A 20,453-nucleotide genomic window follows, 5' to 3' on the forward strand; every position below is an offset into this window, starting at 1 on the left:
AAAATTGTTTGTAAGTGGTTTGTTACTAGTTTCCTGGATTGTTCCGTTGTCATAGGTGAAGCGCATATCGCGCGTAATGCAGGGGAGCCTTGTCTATGGTCCGTTAGTTACTGGGTGTTTCTGAGGCATCTTAGGTCTTAGTTTAAGCGTGTTGGTGTACGCATTGCGCTTCAGCTTACTCCTGGGGCAGGCATTTAATTGTTTGTTGTAATTGCCTCGCACCGTGAAATCAGCTTAAACGCTCCGTAAATTACGAGCGTGTTTCCTGAGGTGATTTCAGTTCCTGTTTAATGCACTTGAATGAGCGCTGCGTAGTAGTTTCCCTCACACAATAAGCATTCCCAATACAGCAATATATCCTTCCAGTCATCATTTACCCATGGGACTCCATAGGGTTTTGGCCAGTTAGTTTCCCTTATTTTCCCAAAAGGTCATTGCACAGTTTTCTTTGGTTGGTCGTGCTAGCTGTGTTCACTTTCATTTCTAGATTATTTGTGCATGTCTTTTACTGTACCTCCTCCTGTTCATTGAACACCTAGAGAAGCTCCCTTTCCTTGCCACACAAATTGAGTATCATTCCCCTTCTGCAGAACAAGAGCCTCTGCACAGATGCAGGATGGAGAGCTAACCAAACAAATAATGAAGGTAAAGAGAATAACTGAAGAATAGTGCTTGCATCCTGAACTTAGTTGAATTCCCAGTATTAGTGCTTGTCAATATTTTTAAGGAATCTCTTGTGTTTTGTTTAGGGAATCCTTAGTCAGAAGGTTGAGGAGAAAAGTGGAAGCAACACCAATTGGAAAGAACTAGGTCACGTAGTTCCACCGTGAGTGTCCCCTCAGAGTCCAGGTAAGCGTTACATCAAGGGAGGAACACAAGGACAAAATGACATGTGTAACAACATTTACCCCAGTTAGCAAAGCTATCAGAAAAACGATTCTACAGAACTGGAAGTTATTACAAACGGACAATTTCACCCCAGAAACACCCAGATTTGCATTCAAAAGAAGCAAGAATTTAAAAGACCGTCTAGTATACGAAGAAAACCAAAGATACAGACCAAACCACATTATGGCATCTCCCCCCAGTTGTTGGACACTTCAGATGCGGCAAGTGTTCAGTCTGCCATCTCACGCAAGATCAAAAAGAAATCTCCCTAAAGGACATGACGTGGAAGTATAAGACTTTCTCAAATTGTCGCACCAAATGGAGCATCTACATGATAAAATGCCCATGCAACCTGATGTACATTGGAAAGAGCAAACGAGAAGTGCGGCAAAGAATTTGTGAACACAGATCTTGTCTAAAAAACAATGTCGAAGACAAGCCAATGGTGGCTCATTTCCTCAAAAAGAAACACAAACACACAGAACTAAGGTGGTGCGTCCTTCAATTAGTCAACGCCAACGCAAGAGGAGGAGATAGAGATTTGGAACTTAGGAAACTCGAACAGAAATGGATTCACCGTTTAGATACAGTAAAAAACAGACTCAATGTGTCAATAGAATGGAACCTATTTTCCTGAAGCAACACAGCTGCTAAAGCATACTCAACATATGCTACTATGCACACACATGGGGTGTACAGGCCTGTCCAGCATTATGGGACAACCCTTCCAGTCCTACAGTACCACTGTCGAGCCAATATGATAGATGTCATGCACATGCTTGTCACCACACACTGCAAGACAAACAAGAGTTATTGATCAAAGGTTTTTTGCATGTGCCATGAATGATAGATGTTCCATCAGTTGATGTAAAGCCACCGGGACAATCATGAGATCCCGACTTGTTACTCCCTATGAGATGTGTGTGATGTACAATACCCATGCGCCGCGATACAGTAATGGGAAGCACGAACTTGAAACATAACACTCAGCTCCTGTGCTTCTCCCACCCTCTTTGAGCACCCAGTTGTGAAAGGCACTCATTTTACATCAGACATCATAGAATCACTCCACCCTTTGAGTCGAGGCCACCGCCATACAACACAGCTCCCTGGGTTCCTAGAACACTCGGACGACCCGAGAGCACTAGACACACGCGCATGCATGATACGCTCATCGGTTGCCTAGATACGCGCAACACGTCCATTAATATCAAAGACGCATGCGTGGGCAGGCACCAGTGATCCCGAGCACAGCTACGCACTGCAGGAAGCATACGCAGGTAAGCCCACCGCTCCTAACAGAGCGGTGCTGCCCCCAGACCCGATGTTAGAGTCGCGGTCTCAGCAGGAGGCCCTCCCCACCTTTTTGGAATCCCAGGGGGGTCAAAATGGATACCACGCATTAGGGAACGCACTGTTTAACTGTTAAACGCACGGCCCTGCGGCCATTTGTAAACCGTAGGATCTCGTAATCTGCACGTTACCCGTGTAATTACTGACATGCTGGCTATCCATAAACAAGGATGACAAGCCCAGCTAGATATTACTCCAAATAGCCCGCATTAATGAATGCAGCTTCAACAGTACGCAACTAGCCATCTGTTGGCAATATTCAAAGGTGATTAATAGCCTCTGTTAATTTTACAGTTTCACCACGCGGCCATTGACCAGACCACCTTGATTAGGATCAAGACCCAGAAGGCGCACAACAGGCTCCTTTATAGAAGAACAGAACATTTCTTCTACGTACCTGTGACACTACCAATAACTGGCTCAGGTAGGACGTTATCGCAGCACAGCATGTAGGTGTGTCGAATCCCTACACGCAGTCACCAATATCTGATTTTAGCTTTCACTTACCCCCATAGATGTCACACCAAAAGGGTCTGCAAGAGATACCTCCAAGCTCCCTTGCCAAGTCCTGAAGACGGCACCAGCACAGCCAACTACCTCGCTCATGCCAGAAACACCAGAAGTGTCAACTAGATAGATGCGTTATGTAGCTTAACCACATCATAAGTCACTTTGGATACTAACCCTCACAAGATATTAGCACTACAAATTGTTAGTCATATGAAGAGATAATATGAAGACGTTTGTATGTAATTCTCCTGGAAAAAAAGCTGAATATTGGTGACATAGATACAGCAGCCCGTATAGGCTGGTTTAAAAAAATAATTAATTGAAAAATAAATTGTCACATATAAGAATGCATATTGGTGTACTCTGTTTTATGCAAAGACCAATGCCATAGTCTTTACTGCGATATTACACTACCGTCAAGTGCCTTACAGGTGGGGTAGCCTATGTCCTTGTGTTACAAAATACTGTTATATACCCTCATGACAGAGGCCCCCCTGACTAAAAAAGAGGGCCATACACACCCCCTGTGAGTACATATGTGAGGGATAAGAGCCAAGGATGTGAGGGATACGGACACTGAATGTGAGGGATACAGACATTTGGATGTGTGGAATAGGGGCATTGGATTTGTGGAATAAGGCCCTTGGCTGTGAGGGATAAGGGCACTGGAGGTGGGGGGGATACAGGCAATGGGTGTGAAGGATACGGGCACTGAATGTGAGGGATAAAGGCACTGGATGTGTGGAATATGGGCACCGGATGTGGGGGATAAAGGCATTGGATGTTAGGGATATGGCATTGAATGTGCGGGATACAGGCACTGTGTGTGCGGGATATGGGCATTGGTGTCACGACCCTCGCCCAAAACCCCCTCTGGCAAACCCATTGGCCAGGTGGAGTCAGGACTCGGGCCTCTAGAGCCTGGCATCCTCTTCAAAAGCCCTCATGGGGCCAGTCCTGGCGCCTATGGCGCCAGGCTCATGCACCATGAAAAACAATGTGCTTGGGAACTACTTCATTGTATTGTCAGCCAACATGGAGGCATCCACATAGCTTGGTTCCTAAGAACCAAGCTATGCGGTCTAGTGTTTTGGGTGTGGTAGCCTAGGGACTACTTTACCTGGACTATTTTGTTGGGGCTATTTAAACCACACCCGAGCAAGACAACACGCTTCGCGTTACTTTGCAGCTTGCAACGTGACGTTCACTGTGTCCAGCTATTTCCTCGAACCTCGGAGAAGCAGAACCTGCAAGGAGACAAAAGGAACACCATTAGCAGCAGCATCTTACCTGCAGTCTTCATCTTTAAACACTTGCAGCTACTGAGAACAGCTTCCTCGAATCTGCACGCCTCCCGAATAGAACAAACTGAAAGAGGAAGATAAAGGCAACATTAAAGAAAGCAGTAGAGACATTTACAAATTACGAACTGCTCAAAAGACTTACCTGGCTGGTCGCCTCTCGGCTGGCACCACTCCGGACATTCCACGCGCGCTGAAGAACACTGCGACCTACAAGGAAGGAAAACACAGGTTAGCAAAGGCAAGACTTCGCAGCGCTGCGCATAGCGCTTACTTACCGCATCATAGCGCTCTTAATGCACCATCATTTACCAGCGGCGCTCAACCAAGCCAGTTCGCCGCGCTGAAGCTCTGCATACCTAAGAGAGAAAAAAGAGACATTTTAAACAAAGAAAGGCATGCGGGGTAGCAACAAAACTAAAGAACAGCAATAAGACCTACCTAAACAATATCAAACGGGCCGGCATCAGTGAAGTAACTGGACCGCACTCGCCCATGAAAGACAACGCGCCCCTGCAAAGAAGGCAGGACGGAGAGCACGCCTAATTCTACCACAAGGTGAGGAGAGGGCGCCAGAGGGACTGAAATCATACGGGGGTGGAGGGAGGATACTTATCCCAGTTGGTGAGTCTTGAACACAGTCCTCCTGTATTTTCTGGCAGAACCTTCCCCGCAGACCACATCAGGGCAAAGCTGAGAAGCATACCAACGAGTAACCCGGCTGGGTGGCCTCCCTGTGGATACTAGGTGAGTGTAACAGATCGTGAAGCCTACCATAACAAATCCACCTGGGTGCCATGGAGACATCAGAAATGGAACAATTGGCCCAATTACTAGGAGAGCTTCGTGCTGAGGTTCATTCTGCCCGACAAGAGACTAATGCCCTCCGGAGAGACCTAATAGTGACCAACAAACGCACTGAAGAGATTAGCAGGCAATACTTGCAATCACAGGCAGGACAGATGCCTCTACCTGGAAGCAATCCAACGATGCAAAACTCCGCCATACCGACGCACTCCGGTACAGATCACGTTACCTGGAACAGTGCCCCTGGCACCACCAAAAAGGTTCTCAGGCAACCCACGGAAGTATGTGGCATTCATCAATCAGTGCTGCCTTCATTTCTTTGTAGGCCTGGAGCATTTCCAAATGACCAAGCTCGGGTAGCTTTTGTTTTATCATACCTGAGTGGTAGTGCAGCAGATTGGTCAGTGCCGTTGGTAACCCATGACGATCCTCTATTACATGACTTTGGGGGGTTCCAGAGAGAAATGGAAAAACTTTTTGCTCGCCATACCCAGGAACAAGCAGTAGACAATGAACTCTTGTCCCTCCAACAGGGGAATCAGGACTTGTTAACGTACATTGCTACCTTCAACAGACTGGTTGCTGAAGCTAGGTGGCCAGAAAACAAAAGAACCACGTTATTCCATCGAGGCTTACGAGGCGAATTAAAGGACGTTTTAGCCCAGGTGGTTGATCCACCCGGAGACTGTTCAGAATTCATAAATCTGGCCGTGCAGCTAGACCACCGGTTGCAGGACCGAAAGGCAGACCGGTCTAAAATGCACCCTCAGACCTTGTATGTTCGACCAAGGGAAAACACACCCCGTGTAACTGAAAATGCTGTAGAACCCATGCAGATTGGAGGGATACGGCCTCCATTAACAAAACAAGAGCTGGACAAAAGAAGACAACAACAGCTTTGTTTGAATTGTGAGAAACCAGGACATTTCCTGAAGGACTGTCCAGTAAAACCCCAAAGAAGAACAGTCGGGGCCACAGAGAAGGATGAAGCTAAGGAACCGGAAAACTACCAAGCTTGACAAACGTAGACGTCAGTTTGTCGAGTGAGAAGAAAGAGTTGCTGACCTCGCACTTTGCAATACCAGTGATCCTAATTAACCACCAACAGTCGTCAAGAATGCATGCCATTGAAGCATACATCGATAGCGGAGCAGTATGAAATTATATTGATCAAGAACTGGCAGCAGAGATGGGGCTTCCTTTGTGTTCTAAGCCAACTATGGACAAGGTAACCACCGTGGATGGTACAGAAATCGCTTCCGGACCAGTAACCCAGTGCACAGCCAGGGTAACCTTGCCTTGCCGGGACGGACATCGAGAGTCTATTTCATTTGATCTCATCAAGGCACCTCAGTTCAGGCTAATACTAGGGATGCCATGGTTGGTTGCTCACAACGCTTTGATAGACTGGCGAGCATGAAAATTAACCTTCCCCGGTGACTGCTCCCCTGCCTGCTATTACCAAGAGGAGAAACCCGACGTCTGTATCCCCATGACTCCCGGAGCGACAATATCAACCCTGGGAGCAACTAATACCTTGCCAAGTGAATACCATGATTTCCAGGATGTTTTCCGAAAGGACCAAGCCAATACATTGCCGCTGCACAGGCCTTATGACTGTCAGATCGACCTTGTTCCTGGTGCACAAATCCCGTGCGACAGGATCTACGCTCTCACAGAACCAGAAAACCTTCATTTGAAATCCTATTTAGACCAGTACCTTGCAAACGGATTTATCCGTCATTCGAAGTCCCCCGCAGCCAGTCCTTTGTTCTTCGTACCGAAAAAGGAAGGAGACTTGAGAACCTGTATTGACTACCGTGTATTGAACCAGATCACCGTGAAGAACCGCTACCCCTTGCCACTTATCCCTGAGATGCTAGACCAAGTTAAAGATGCCCAGATTTATACCAAATTGGACCTTCGAGGAGCGTACCACCTGGTTCGAGTCAGAAAAGGAGATGAATGGAAAACCGCCTTCCGTACTAAGTACGGCTTGTTTGAATATCAAGTCATGCCCTTCAGGTTATGCAATGCTCCTGCGGCATTCCAATACTTCATGAATGACGTCTTAAGGGAGTTAATTGATGTGTGTGCCTTAGTGTACATAGACGACATCTTAGTATACTCACCCTCGGAACAAGATCATGTCAGGCACGTTCGTTCAGTCCTCACCAAGCTCCGTCAACATCGCTTGTTTGCAAAGCTTGAAAAATGCTTTTTTCACATCACCAAGGTAGAATTTCTTGGTTTTATCCTTACTCCAGAAGGCATCAGAATGGACGTGCACAAGGTAGATGCCATTCTGAAATGGCCTTCACCGACGTCTCTGAAAGGGGTACAAAGCATACTGGGCTTTGCAAACTTCTACCATCGGTTCATCCCAGAATTCTCTCAGGCTGTGCACCCAATCACAGTACTATTACGAAAAAACAATAAAAAATGTGCTTGGACCGAAGAAGCAGAAGAAGGCTTTCAGGAACTTAAACAAAGGTTTACCTCCGCTCCAATTTTGCGACATCCTCGTCCAGACCTCCCTTATGTTGTTGAAACTGATGTGTCCAGTCTCGCAATGGGAGCTGTCCTTTCACAGAGAGACTGGGAAACCGGCCAGCTACATCCTGTGGCCTTCTGGTCGAAAAAGTTCTCACCTCCAGAGATTAATTATGCCATCACGGACAAGGAACTCCTGGCTATCAAATCCGCCTTTAAAGCCTGGAGGCACTACCTTCTGGGGGCCAGACACACCATTACAGTCATTCAGACGACCGAAACCTGCAATAGCTCAAAACGGCCAAGGCCCAGTCCTCGCGCCAATTATGGTGGGCCCTTTTCTTTGCCGAATATGATTATGTAATCACATTTCGACCAGGAGTCAGAAACGGAAAGGCGGATGCCTTATCTCACATGGGCATAGATGAAATAGTATATACAACTTCAGACCCAGTACCTATTATACCTGAAGACAAACTCTTGGGTATCACGACAGCCTTAACACAAGCAAAACTATGAAAAGAAATCCAACGGACAATGAATCCTGATGCCTACCTCGCATGGCAAACTCAAGGAGAACAATATACCATCAAGGACCATCTACCCTTTTTTAGGGATCGCCTATATGTACCCACGAAGGAATTACAACAGCATATTATTTCAAACTATCACGATTCACTGATCAAATGGCATCCTGGGATCACCAAAACCCTAGCTAAGGTGAAAGAGAACTTTTGGTGGCCTACCTGGCGTAAGGACATCATTCAGTATATTCAGTCGTGCGGTGTCTGCGCAGAAAATAAATCACAGAAACAAAAACCATCTGGTCTCCTACAACCATTGGACATTCCTCCAGTTCCATGGCACACTCTTTCCCTTGACTTCATCACTGATCTACCTCCAAGCCAAGGGTTCAACACCATCCTTGTAGTTGTGGACTTATTCTCGAAGATGGCCCATTTTATTCGTCTCCAAGGCCTCCCAGACGCAGCCACTTTAGCAAAAGTGTTCCTGGAGGGCGTGGTTAAGCTACATGGCTCCCCTTCGGTTCTGGTCTCTGATCGAGGCAGCCAGTTTGTTTCAAACTTCTGGAAGAAATGTTGTGCAATGGCGCAGATCGACGTTCGGCTATCTACCAGTCACCATCCCCAAACGAACGGCCAAACCGAGAGAACCAATTAGACACTCGAACAATATTTACGGTGCATGCTGCACCACGAACAAAGGAATTGGAAAGACCTATTATGGATAGCCGAATATGCATATAACAATTCTTTGCATTCAAGCACGGGACAAACGCCCTTCTATACCCTTTATGGCAGACATCCACGTACCTCTGAACTAAACCTTCCAGCCAGCTTGGAAATGCCAGCGGTAAAGACTCTACACACAACCATTACTCAGGCTTTCAAAAGGGCAAAGGAACACCTTATTCATGCCAAAGAAAAACAAAAGAGATTTGCCGACCAACACCGGAAAAAGGCCCCTGATTATCAAGTAGGAGACAAAGTTTGGTTAGCCGCTAAATTCGTACCCATCAAGGGAACCCGGACCTTTCATCCCAGATTCTTACGACCCTATACCATTAAGGCAATTATCAACCCAGCAGCCGTGAAACTGGATTTACCACCTAATCTACACATCCACAAGGTATTCCATGTGTCCCTCCTGAAACCAATGCAACCCGGCACACGGATTGGGACACCACCTAAGCCCATACTTGTTGACGGAGAACCATAATTCCAAGTCAAATATATCTTGGACTCTAAATACTCTAGGACCAAGCTATATTATCTCGTTGATTGGAAAGGATTTGGACCACAAGATAGATCCTGGGAGCCCAGTGAGAATATCCACGCACCATGTCTAATCAGGAAATTCCATCGGAACTTCCCAACCAAACCTGGGCCAGACAGAAGGAACACCATGGGAGGGGCCTTAGGGGGTAGTGCTGTCACGACCCTCGCCCAAAACCCCCTCTGGCAAACCCATTGGCCAGGTGGAGTCAGGACTCGGGCCTCTAGAGCCTGGCATCCTCTTCAAAAGCCCTCATGGGGCCAGTCCTGGCGCCTATGGCGCCAGGCTCATACACCATGAAAAACAATGTGCTTGGGAACTACTTTATTGTATTGTCAGCCAACATGGAGGCATCCACATAGCTTGGTTCCTAAGAACCAAGCTATGCGGTCTAGTGTTTTGGGTGTGATAGCCTAGGGACTACTTTACCTGGACTATTTTGTTGGGGTTATTTAAACCACACCCGAGCAAGACAACACGCTTCGCGCTACTTTGCAGCTTGCAACGTGGCGCTCACCGTGTCCAGCTATTCCCTTGAACCTCGGAGAAGCAGAACCTGCAAGGAGACAAAAGGAACATCATTAGCAGCAGCATCTTACCTGCAGTCTTCATCTTTAAACACTTGCAGCTACTGAGAGCAGCTTCCTCGGATCTGTACGCCTCCCGGACAGAACGACATGAAAGAGGAAGATAGAGGCAACATTAAAGAAAGCAGTAGAGACATTTACAAATTACGAACTGCTCAAAAGGCTTAACTGGCTGGTCGCCTCTCGGCTGGCACCACTCCAGACATTCCACTTGCGCTGAAGAACACTGCGACCTACAAGGAAGTAAAACACAGGTTAGCAAAGGCAAGACTTCGCAGCGCTGCGCATAGCGCTTACTTACCGCATCATAGCGCTCTTAATGCGCCATCATTTACCAGCGGGGCTCAACCAAGCCAGTTCGCCGCGCTGAAGCTCCACATACCTAAGAGAGAAAAAAGAGACATTTTAAACAAAGAAAGGCATGCAGGATAGCAACAAAACTAAAGAATAGCAATAAGACCTACCTGAACAATATCAAACGTGCCAGCGTCAGTGAAGTAACTGGACCGCACTCGCCCATGAAAGACAACACGCCCCTGCAAAGAAGGCAGGACGGAGAGCACGCCTAATTCTACCACAAGGTGAGGAGAGGGCGCCAGAGGGACTGAAATCATACGGGGGTGGAGGAAGGATACTAACCCCAGTCGGTCAGGCTTGAACACAGTCCTCCTGTATTTTCTGGCAGAACCTTCCCCGCAGACCACATCAGGGCAAAGCTGAGGAGCATATCAGCGAGTAACCCGGCTGGGTGGCGTCCCTGTGGATACCAGGTGAGTGTAACAATTGGATGTTTGGGATATGGGCATTGGATGTGGGGATTAAGAGCCAAGGATGTGAGGGATACGGGCACTGAATGTGAGCGATACAGGCATTTGGATGTGTGGAATAGTGGCATTGGATTTGTGGGATAGGGGCATTGGATGTGAGGGATATGGGAATTGGATGTGAGGGATATAGACATTGAATGTGAAGTATAGCAGCATTGGATGTGAGGGATAAGGGCACTGGATGTGAGGGATACTGGCATTTGATGTGAGGGATAGGGGCATTAGATGTGAGGGATACATGCATTGAATGTGAATGGTACAGGCACTAGATGTGATGGGATACAGTCATTGTATGTGACGGATATGGCCACTGGATGTGTGGAATAGGTTTTGAGGGATATGGGCATTGAATGTGAGAGATAAGGGCATTGGATGAGAGGGATAGGGACATTGGATGTAAGGGATACAAGCATTGGATGTGAGGGATATGGGCATTGGGTGTGAGGGATAGGGCCCTTGGCTATGAGGGATAAGGGAACTGGATGGGCAGGGATACAGGCATTGGGTGTGAAGGATACGGGTACCGAATGTGAGGGATAAAGGCACTGGATGTGTGGAATATGGGCACTTGATGTGGGGGATATGGGAACTGGATGTGGGGGATACAGGCATTGGATGTGATGGATATGGCATTGGATGTAAGGGATACAGGCACTGTGTGTGAGGGATACGTGAATTGGATGTGATGGAGAAGGTTATTGGATATGACGGTTAAGGGCATTCCATGTTTGGGATAGGAGCATTGTATGTGAGGGATATGAGCATTGGATGTGAGGGATACGGTCATTCGATTTGTGGAATGAGGCATTGGATGTGAGGGAGAGGGGAATTGGATGTGAGGGATATGGGCATTGGATATGAAGAATAAGGACGGCATTTGTGCAAGACTGTTAAAGGTCGCCCTTCCAAAGGTCAACGTAGTATTTTTCTATTGAATAAGTCCTAAAGTGAACTTTTATGAAGTTCACTGTGTAAAATGTTGTTCCTAATAGGGGTGTTTCCTCAGTCCATATACACATTACCCCCTCTTTCCTCTGGTTTTTTTAAGTGCGCCATTTTCCTGCCTTTGTACCTTAATCTAATGCATTACGTAGCCCCTGTTTTCCGCCCCAAGAAGCACTCCTTCCCAGCTCATGTCAGGGAAAGTTCCCAAGGGAACCACCACCCCCAGCCTACAGGCCGGTTGGGTAGGAAAGGGAGCAGTACCTGAAAATAAAATTGCTGTTAACAGGAGATGGGCTAGACCCTGAGTTCTTACCTTACTAAATGGACACAAACACAAAGGTGGATTTTATAGGGATCCCAACGGGGGTCCTTCTTTATTTAGAACATATATCTGCATTGGATGTGAGGGATAAGGGCATTTGATGTGTGGGATACGGGCATTGATGTGAGGGACACAGGCATTGTATGTGAGGGATACGGGCACTGAATGTGTGAAATATGGGCATTGGATGTGAGGGATACGGCCATTGCATGTGAGGGATGGACACTGAATATGAGGGATACAGACATTGGGTGTGTGGAATAGGGGCAAAGGATGTGAGGAAGAGGGGAATTGAATGTGAGGGTTATATGCATTGGAGGTGAGGGAAAGGGGCATTGGACGAGAGGGATATAGGCACTGGATGTGAGGGATAGGGGCACTGGATATGAGGGATACAGACATTGGATGTGGTGGATATGGGTATTGGATTTGTGGAATAGGGACATTGGATGTGACGTAGAGGGGAATTGGATGTGAGGGATATCGGCATTGAATATGAGGGATAAGGAAAGCTCCACATCCACATGTTGACTTGCATTTGTGCAAGACTGTTAAAGGTCGCCCTTCCAAAGGTCAACTTTTAATATTTCTGTTGAATAAAACCTAAAGTGAACCCTTTTGAAATTCACTGTGTAAAATGTTGTTCCTAATGGGGGTGTTTGCTCTCTCTATCTACACATTCCCTCTTCTTTCCTCTGTTTGGTCTTTAAGGGTGCCCTTTACCTGCCTTTTTTCCTTAATCTAATGCATTCTGTATCCCCTGTTTTCCAGCCTAGGGAGTGCTCCTTCTCTGCTCATCTCAGGGACAGTCCCCATGGGAACCACCACCCCCACCCCCACCATGCATGACAACTGGATAGGGAGGGGTGCTGCAACTGCAAATTAAATTGCTATTAACAAGAGATGGGTTGCACCCTGAGTTCTTACCTTACTAAATGGACACATACACCAACTTGGATTTTATAGGGATCCCAACAGGCACGCCTCTTTATTCATAAAAATACTTAAACTTGAATCCCCTTCCTAAAATTCCCCTGACGTCAGTTCCCTCGAAATGGGGATCTGTTCCGTCAGCCTATCCTTCCTTGAAGGGTACTCAGGGACATTTAGGGTGCTTCTGATGCAAAATAAACTTCCCTATCTACACCCCCTGGCGTGTGAGGCCAGAGGATAGCCTCTGTGGGTGTTCGTTCCCCCCCTACCTAGGCGGCCTCAGCCCGGCCACTGCTCCCTCCTGCTTTCTCACATCAGGGCAACCCCCCCACTCCTGCACATTTTGCAGTAACTTTCTTTATACATATGAAAGTACCTAGAAATACACACTGACATACAGCATGTAAAACATATAACACATGATCTCACAATGGGGGTGACTGCTGCAGTCAGTCGCCCCCTTTACAGTACCTTAACAGTCTGTCCATGGTGATTGGCTGTGCCTGGTCATGATGACTCTAGGCCGAAATGGCCCCACTGCAGCTTAATTTTGGGTGCCCTGTCTGTTAAGATGGATTTCTAAACTCTGACCTCGTGGTTAGCTGTTTAGGAGGCCACCCTAATTTTGTAGAACAGGGAAACCTTAGGGACAAACCAGACAAATCTATGGTAGCTTGGCAGGCGGTCACGACTAAGTCTCAGGAGGGGTGAGAGTGATCGGAAGCTCACAATGAGCACACACAGTAAAACCCCACAGAGTACTCTTAGACAGATGTATATCAAAAATACATTTATTACAGACCTTTATAATCAAAACACAATTAAACTACAGTTATGAAGAAACAATATCACACACAATCATTCACTAGTCAACATATATACAATTCTGCGAATAGCCTGGTACTGATGATTGGGGGGGGGGAATAACCACAACCTGTGACAGAAAGGGGTTAGTACGGCACATATATCAGTGTAGGTAGTTCTTCATCAACAATTCCTAACTTATGTTGTCCAGCCCTATGAAGTGAAGAGCCTAGCGCTCAAAGTACTGTTGTGTGTTAATGTGCAGGCATGCGTAAACCGTTCTCTTCAGGGGGCTATAGCTGCTCAGGAAGGGGCTTGAGCCGATGAAGGATAAATTCCTATTCCTAGAAAAGGGTCTACCCTTGCAGATAGAATGACTTTCGGAGTTCGGGGATAGCTGGGGAGCACAGGCTATCCCAGCCAAGTTGAGTATCTTTTGAGGGACACTTGTGCGTAAAAATTAATGAATGTGCCAGGGGGCCTCCAGTAAGTTAGGAAAGTACTCACTGAGCGTCAACACAGTCTGGACCAAATGTTGGCAGTCTTTCTCACTTCGCCTCTGGGTGTTAACCCTGCAACTTCAGGATGCTCTGGCTCTCAGCGGCTGCAGTAGAGGACGATCGTCAGTGATCGGGACATTTGCTTTTTCTCAGCCCTCGAAGGAAGAAGATGGATAGTTCCAGTGCAACATGTCTCAGGACACGGTAGGTAAGAACTGCAGGCACTGCCGGCGATGGTCACCACAGCGGGGCGACACAGGGACCGCAAATGCTTGTGTCATGGTGCACTCTCATAAATCACGACCCAGAGGAGCTAGGACAACGATGTTTGGCAGGAGTGGGCCTAGGACCACAAGCTAGCGATTCCCCATGTCTCAAGTCTCAACTCAAGACGGCAGTGTTCCTGTGCGATACCCTGGGTTCGAGCTGTACAGTACACTGGATAGCCCAGGAACACATCCAAAGAGGTTCTTTGTGAGTTTAAGTAGGAGAAGCCGAGAGTAGTTGTTCCCACTATTCCAAAGAGGCGAAGCACCCTTGCAGGCCTCCTCGGTTTGAGGAAGAAACAGGGGTCTGACGGGACAACAGCAAGGTCAAGGTGGCAAACCTTTGTAGCAAGTCACAGGCGGTTCCTTGAGTCTGTTTTCATGTTAAGGATACTTTGCTCCTTATGAAGTTTGGTGTGAACATCAGTAGATCGACCTGGAATGGATGGGGAGCCCCTTCTCTTATCCAAGATTTGGTTTGCACTCAAATCTCGGCTATGCAATGGAAGATCTGCTCTCTTGCATGCACGCCAGACGTGGGCCAATCATGGCCCACGGTAGTTGCAGTCATTCATGGCTACCAGACATACTGGCACCAGTAGTTTGGATTGTGACCAGGCATCCCCAGCCCTCTTCCTGGCCACTAGCACACGTGACATGCAGGAGCCCGCGAAAGATAAGGTTTTCGCAGGAGGATGCATGCCCAAATAAGGAAGACCTGGGTCTCTCGACCTGGGGGAAGGCAAAGGGACAAAATGGCCAAAAGACAGAACAAAAGACTTTGTGGCAGGGCCATTTTCAGCACTGGCCACAGTGTTGAGCTAAAGGCGATAAACGCGGTATGGTCCATAAAAACGAAGTAAAAATACTTTAAAAGTAAACTGCTGCCACCAGTTCATCCTAGGAATACTTGTACAAAAACCCAAAAATGCTTAGAGGGTGGCGAGAGCCATAAAACAAAACGACCCCTATGTGAGGTACAGTAAGGTACATGCCACATAGATAAAAAGTTGCCAAGAAATGGCAACATAGTAGAAGACTAAGGCACATATTTTTTCCCAGTATTGACAGTCTGAAGGATATGTCAGTTTCCCCATAACAAATGAGCGAGAGCCCAGAGGAGTGCAGCTGAAGGCTGTGCTCCACTGGTAAAAGTCAGGTTAGGAAGCCAAAGGAAAGCAAAAAGTTTAGGGGGTTCACAAATGGAGGTAAAATTTCACCCAAGGGAAAACGTTACTAACACCGTCAGCTACGTGGCGCTGCCCATTTCACTACATCTGGCCCATGCTTTCTCTAAGCTTTTGGGTGAACCACCTGCCCGACTGGGGGCCTGCCCAAGTGGGGCCCACTCTCGACACTGCTGCTCCCCACTGACTTTTCCCAATCTTAAGGGTGGCCTCATAGGCTGGGGACCAGCCGCAATCACTGCTGCATCCTGAGGCTACCTTAAAGGCTTTTGAGTGGGTCTGTTGCCCTGAGGTGCGCCCACAGCACGGTTGCCATTTTTACTTAAGGAGTCATCCCCGTTGGTGTATCGCAGCCGCCGCCTTCACCACCACACCCTGTGTGCCATATTGGGTTCAGACAGCGTCCTTGTTGCAATGGGGCTGCCATGTTCACTACCACGCCCGCTGCCTTGTCCTCCTCCTGGCTTGCCCCCTCTGCTGGAGCTTCACCCAGGCTGCCGCTCTCACATTGCCTGGACTGGGTGGTCTATCTTTGCCCTGGGCAGCCTCACGCATGCTGCTTGGGTGCCTGGGCCGGTCTGCTATGGCCATCGGATGTGCTGCCACTTGCCACGGCCCCGTGGACGGCTGAGCTACCCCTGCCATGCAGCTCGTGCCCATGGTTCACTCTCTGGGGAGCTACCCATGCACAACACGTTGCTACACTTTCTGTGGGCCCTGGGGGGGCGTTCAAAGCCACAGCCCTCCGAGGGAGTTGTTTTCTTTTTCTCGCCTTTCTATATTTCTACTTCTCCCTTTGCTGTAACTGTCCTTTGTTTTCAAACTCTCCTGTAGATTCTTTTCATCCTTGCCCAGACAATTCTTGAGCAGGGGAGTCATATTACTTTGTTCTTCTTTTATTTTCATTTCAACATTCCATCCAGCCCCATGGTGGGCTGATTGGACTAGTCCCAAATAAAACACACACAGAAACATTAAATAAAGCATTTTTATTAAACCATAGTGTGTGAGTCTTTCTTCTAGGGTTCGTCCCTTTGTTTATTTTGAAATCTGTTTATTAGCAGAATTTAATCGCAATGCTCAATGCACAGTTAAAATCACAGAGTCAGTAAAACAGAGACGATGTTAGCAGTGCCACAAGTAACAAACAAATTATAACAACAAACAGAAAAGGAACAACATAAAGAAAACAAGGCATCTTGGAGTTCTGTCCTCTATTGACCGGGCAGGGGCTAGTATACGCCTATAATGCTCTGTCACTTAGGTACCTCCCTAGTGGCAGAGCCATCTCAGTCAATTGGGGTCCGTGGCCGAACAGAAACGTCACTTAGTAACATAAGCCCCTAGAGGCATATGCTCGAAGAAAGCTGTAAGCAGGTGATCACGGAGGTTTGTCGAACGAGGAGCACATTAACATTCTCTGTAGGCTGCTGGGTACTATCTTTCAAGGCCCTATACCAAGCCACAGTCTCTGCTGCACTCCATACTTCTAAGTCCTTGGCCTCATTACAAGTTTGCCGGTCCGGTAACAATGGTGCCCCGGTACGTCCCCATTGCTGGGTACCGGTAAATTCATGACTCCGACGGCAGCTGTGCTGGTATTTACAGGCACGGCTACCTCCAGGGTCATAATGACCGCCTTGAACTATAGGGATTACTGTGAGCCTCTCTTCTGCTTCCAGGACATTGCTATATGTCTTTTGACTAACACACACGCTAAGTCCATGAATGTAATCACATGCCTGTATTTATCCGGTCTGGGGTAAGCGCCTAGCAAGCATTTCGCCGGGTCCCACCGGTATCGCGTGCCCCCAGCTTTCAAACACGCCATCTCTATCTCATGCCATAACGCGCGCACAGGCGTACATTTCTAAAACATCAATAATATTCGCGCCATCCAAACCACACCATGGACAGTGGGTTTGTCCCTCAGGAGGCTTACTAACCAGGCCCTATTTGGGGCACGGCTACAAATATATACGTACCTTATAAACGTTTTTGTCAATGTTTGGTTCTTAATTTTGCCAGGACGATCTTTCCTCTGGGTCGACCTTCAGCAGACTAATTTCAGGCTAACATGCTTTCCATTGTCAAACTTTGAACCTGCTACTGACATTTCATTTTTTCTTTCAATGGTTTTCCTATTTATTTGTCTTTTCGAGTCACTGGTGTAGACTGATTCTGCCCCAGCTCTACCTGCCTTTGAGAGGCACTGTCCTGTCTTGCAATCTTCACACCGGACCCAGTCCTGGCTTTTTAAAAACGGTCTGATCAAAGACGTATGCGCTGCCATAGTTCTGCTAGATGGTACAAGGCGGGCCCCAGGGGGAACGCGTAGCGTTTCGCCTCGGGGTGGTTTTGGGCGCTGCACACCTGCGCATAGAGCGCCGCTGGGGGGGTATTTAAGGGGCAGGGAAGGTTCGGGAGCAGGCAGCCGTTGAAGGCAAGCTTTTTATTTTTGGTTTTTTTGGGGCAGTGGGGGTTTATTTATTCATATAAATAAATAAATAAATAAATAAATAAATAAATAAATAAATAAATAAATAAGAAGAAAAGGAAGGGGTAGAGGAAAGGAGAATAGGATTATTTATAGGTGCAATTAGAGATAGCCTGTCATTTTATAAATAGGGTAGGAGGATAGTGGTAGGTATTTAGGCAGTGAGGGGCAAGTTTTGGGGGCAATCTTGGTGTGCTCTGGGCAGGGGGAAGTGGTCCATGCTTTGTGCGGTTGGTTGGAAAATGGGTTTGGGGAAAAGGGGCTTGAGGGGTGGTGCTACTAATTTTAGGTGGCGGGGTGGTGCACGAAGTGGTGCAGGATGGTGGGTCAAGGGGCAAACAAGAAGGGGATAGTTGATGCCAAGGCATTAAGGGAGGCCCTTGAGATTATCAGCAGGGCCTCCAAAGCACAGCTTGAAGGGGCGGTGTCGGAGGTTACGGTGGGGGAGGATGGAGAAGGTGAGAGGCTGCAGAGGCGAGCTGCGGCAGACGGGGCGCTGGCGGCGGTGGTCGCATGCAGCCCCGCAGCTGGTATGGGGGGGCATGGGAGTTAGGGGGTAGGCGGAGCAGGAGGGAGATCCCCAGAAGAGCATCAAAAAGGTCGGGGGAGGTAGGAAGTAGAATAGGGAGGGTTTTGGGGGAGGAGGTTGCAGGCGAGGATGGAGGAGAGAGGAATGTGCATAAGGGTGCCGGTGTGGAGGAGGAGGAGGAGAGTAGGGGTGGTGGGGTACAGCAGGGGATGGTAGTGCGAAGCGGTAGGGGAGGTAAATATCTGCAGAAGAGTGCAAGGGGTAGAAGGAGGGAGCGGTCACCGGAGAGCAGCGAGGAGAGGGAGAGGTGTGGAACGACCTCCCTGTTTAGGAGGGCATTGGTTGGAGGGCATGGGGCAGCCCCCACGGTTAGTCGGGAGCAGCCAGGGGAGGGCTTAAGAACGGCCCCTCCGCAGGATATTGGGGAGCAGGCTAGAGGGCGCAGCACGGCCCCTAGCGAGGATGAGCAACGGGTGGAAGTGAGGACCCCTCGCCCAAGAAGAGAGGAGGAGGTAGGGGTTTTCACGGCCCTGCCGAGACGAAGGAGAAGGAGCGATGGAGCGGACGCCCTGAGAGGAGGAGCTGCCCGGTCCGAGCATGTGCTCGCAATGGCCCTGGTATGGCATGGGGGATGATGAAGGGATAGAAGAGTATGTGGGGCAATGGGTGGATGAGAGGTGTGGGTTGGCTGGGAGGAGGGAAAGAAGGTTTAGGGGTTTAAGGTGGGAAGGAGATGTGGAGGGGCAAGGAGGTCGGCAAGTGAAGGGTCAACTGGGCGAGATGGTTGACCTGTTTTCTTCTCGCAGCAGGAGCCCAGTGAGGAGGGAGACGTGGAGCATTGGAGTTGAGGCCAGGCTGCAGTCGGGCGACAGCAGGGCAGAGCGAAGTGAGCAGGGAAGGGAATGGTCAGCGGTGTGGCGAAGGGGGGACACAAGGTTGGGGGCAGGTGGAGAGGGGGTGAGGGTGCAAGGGGCAATGAGAGAGGTAGGCATGCAGGCTGTGGGGGTTTTGGGGTGGGGGAGAAAAGTGTCCTGAGTGGAGATCCAGACGTACAGGGCGATTGCGGTGCAGGCAACAAAAGAAAAGGATACAGAGGGTAAAGGAAAAGAAAAGAAGTGGCCATATATGGGCATCACTAAACCATTGGGGGCGCACTTCTGGCATCTACAAAGGAGAAGATTTTGGCTGGTGAATTTGTGGACGTTTTCAAGTTGTTACACAGGGAGGTCAGAGCCAAGGAGGGTTCGAAGGAAGAGGAGAGGGAGTTGGCATTGCGTCCCAAAGTACCGGTGACATTAGAGAATTGGACGTCAGCATTTATCATATATGCAAGTGTTTCTCGTGATAAATTTCCGGAGAGGTGTGTAGCACTGTGGAAGTATATGAATGTGATTGGGAAGGCTTTTACGAGCTTTGGAGGTTTCGCGTGGGTGCGATACGACAAGGAATTTAGGGCAAGATTAGCGGAGGATAGCCAGGCAGTTTGGGGGGGAGATAGACATGGACCTCTGGCTGCAATGGATGGGGCCGACAAGGCCTGCGCTGACGGTACATACGACGAGTGGCTTACCCGTGCCTTACCGGCCCTTTCTTGGTCGCCCCGCTCCCGAGGGAGGGATATTTACCGATGCAGTGGGAAGATGCCCGTTTCTCGGATTTGGGGGTGGATATTAGGATTGGGAGGTCAAAGATGGACCAGAAGGGGAGGGGCTGCTGGGTGTCGCTGGGGTGGGGAAGTGAGGAGCTGTGCCCGGTAAGGGCAGGTTTGGCATGGAGGGAGCTATCTGGAGGCAGCTCGGGGATGGTTTTTCATCATGAAGGGGGATCAGGGGTGTCGGCAGCGCAGGTGCTGGGGGTACTGAGGAAGGCATTGGTGGTAGTGGGGGAGAAACCGGAGGAGTTCGGTA

This window comes from Ambystoma mexicanum, chromosome 9, assembly GCF_040938575.1.
Source record: "Ambystoma mexicanum isolate Mex_15411 chromosome 9, UKY_AmexF1_1, whole genome shotgun sequence".
In the NCBI taxonomy this organism is placed as follows: domain Eukaryota; kingdom Metazoa; phylum Chordata; class Amphibia; order Caudata; family Ambystomatidae; genus Ambystoma; species Ambystoma mexicanum.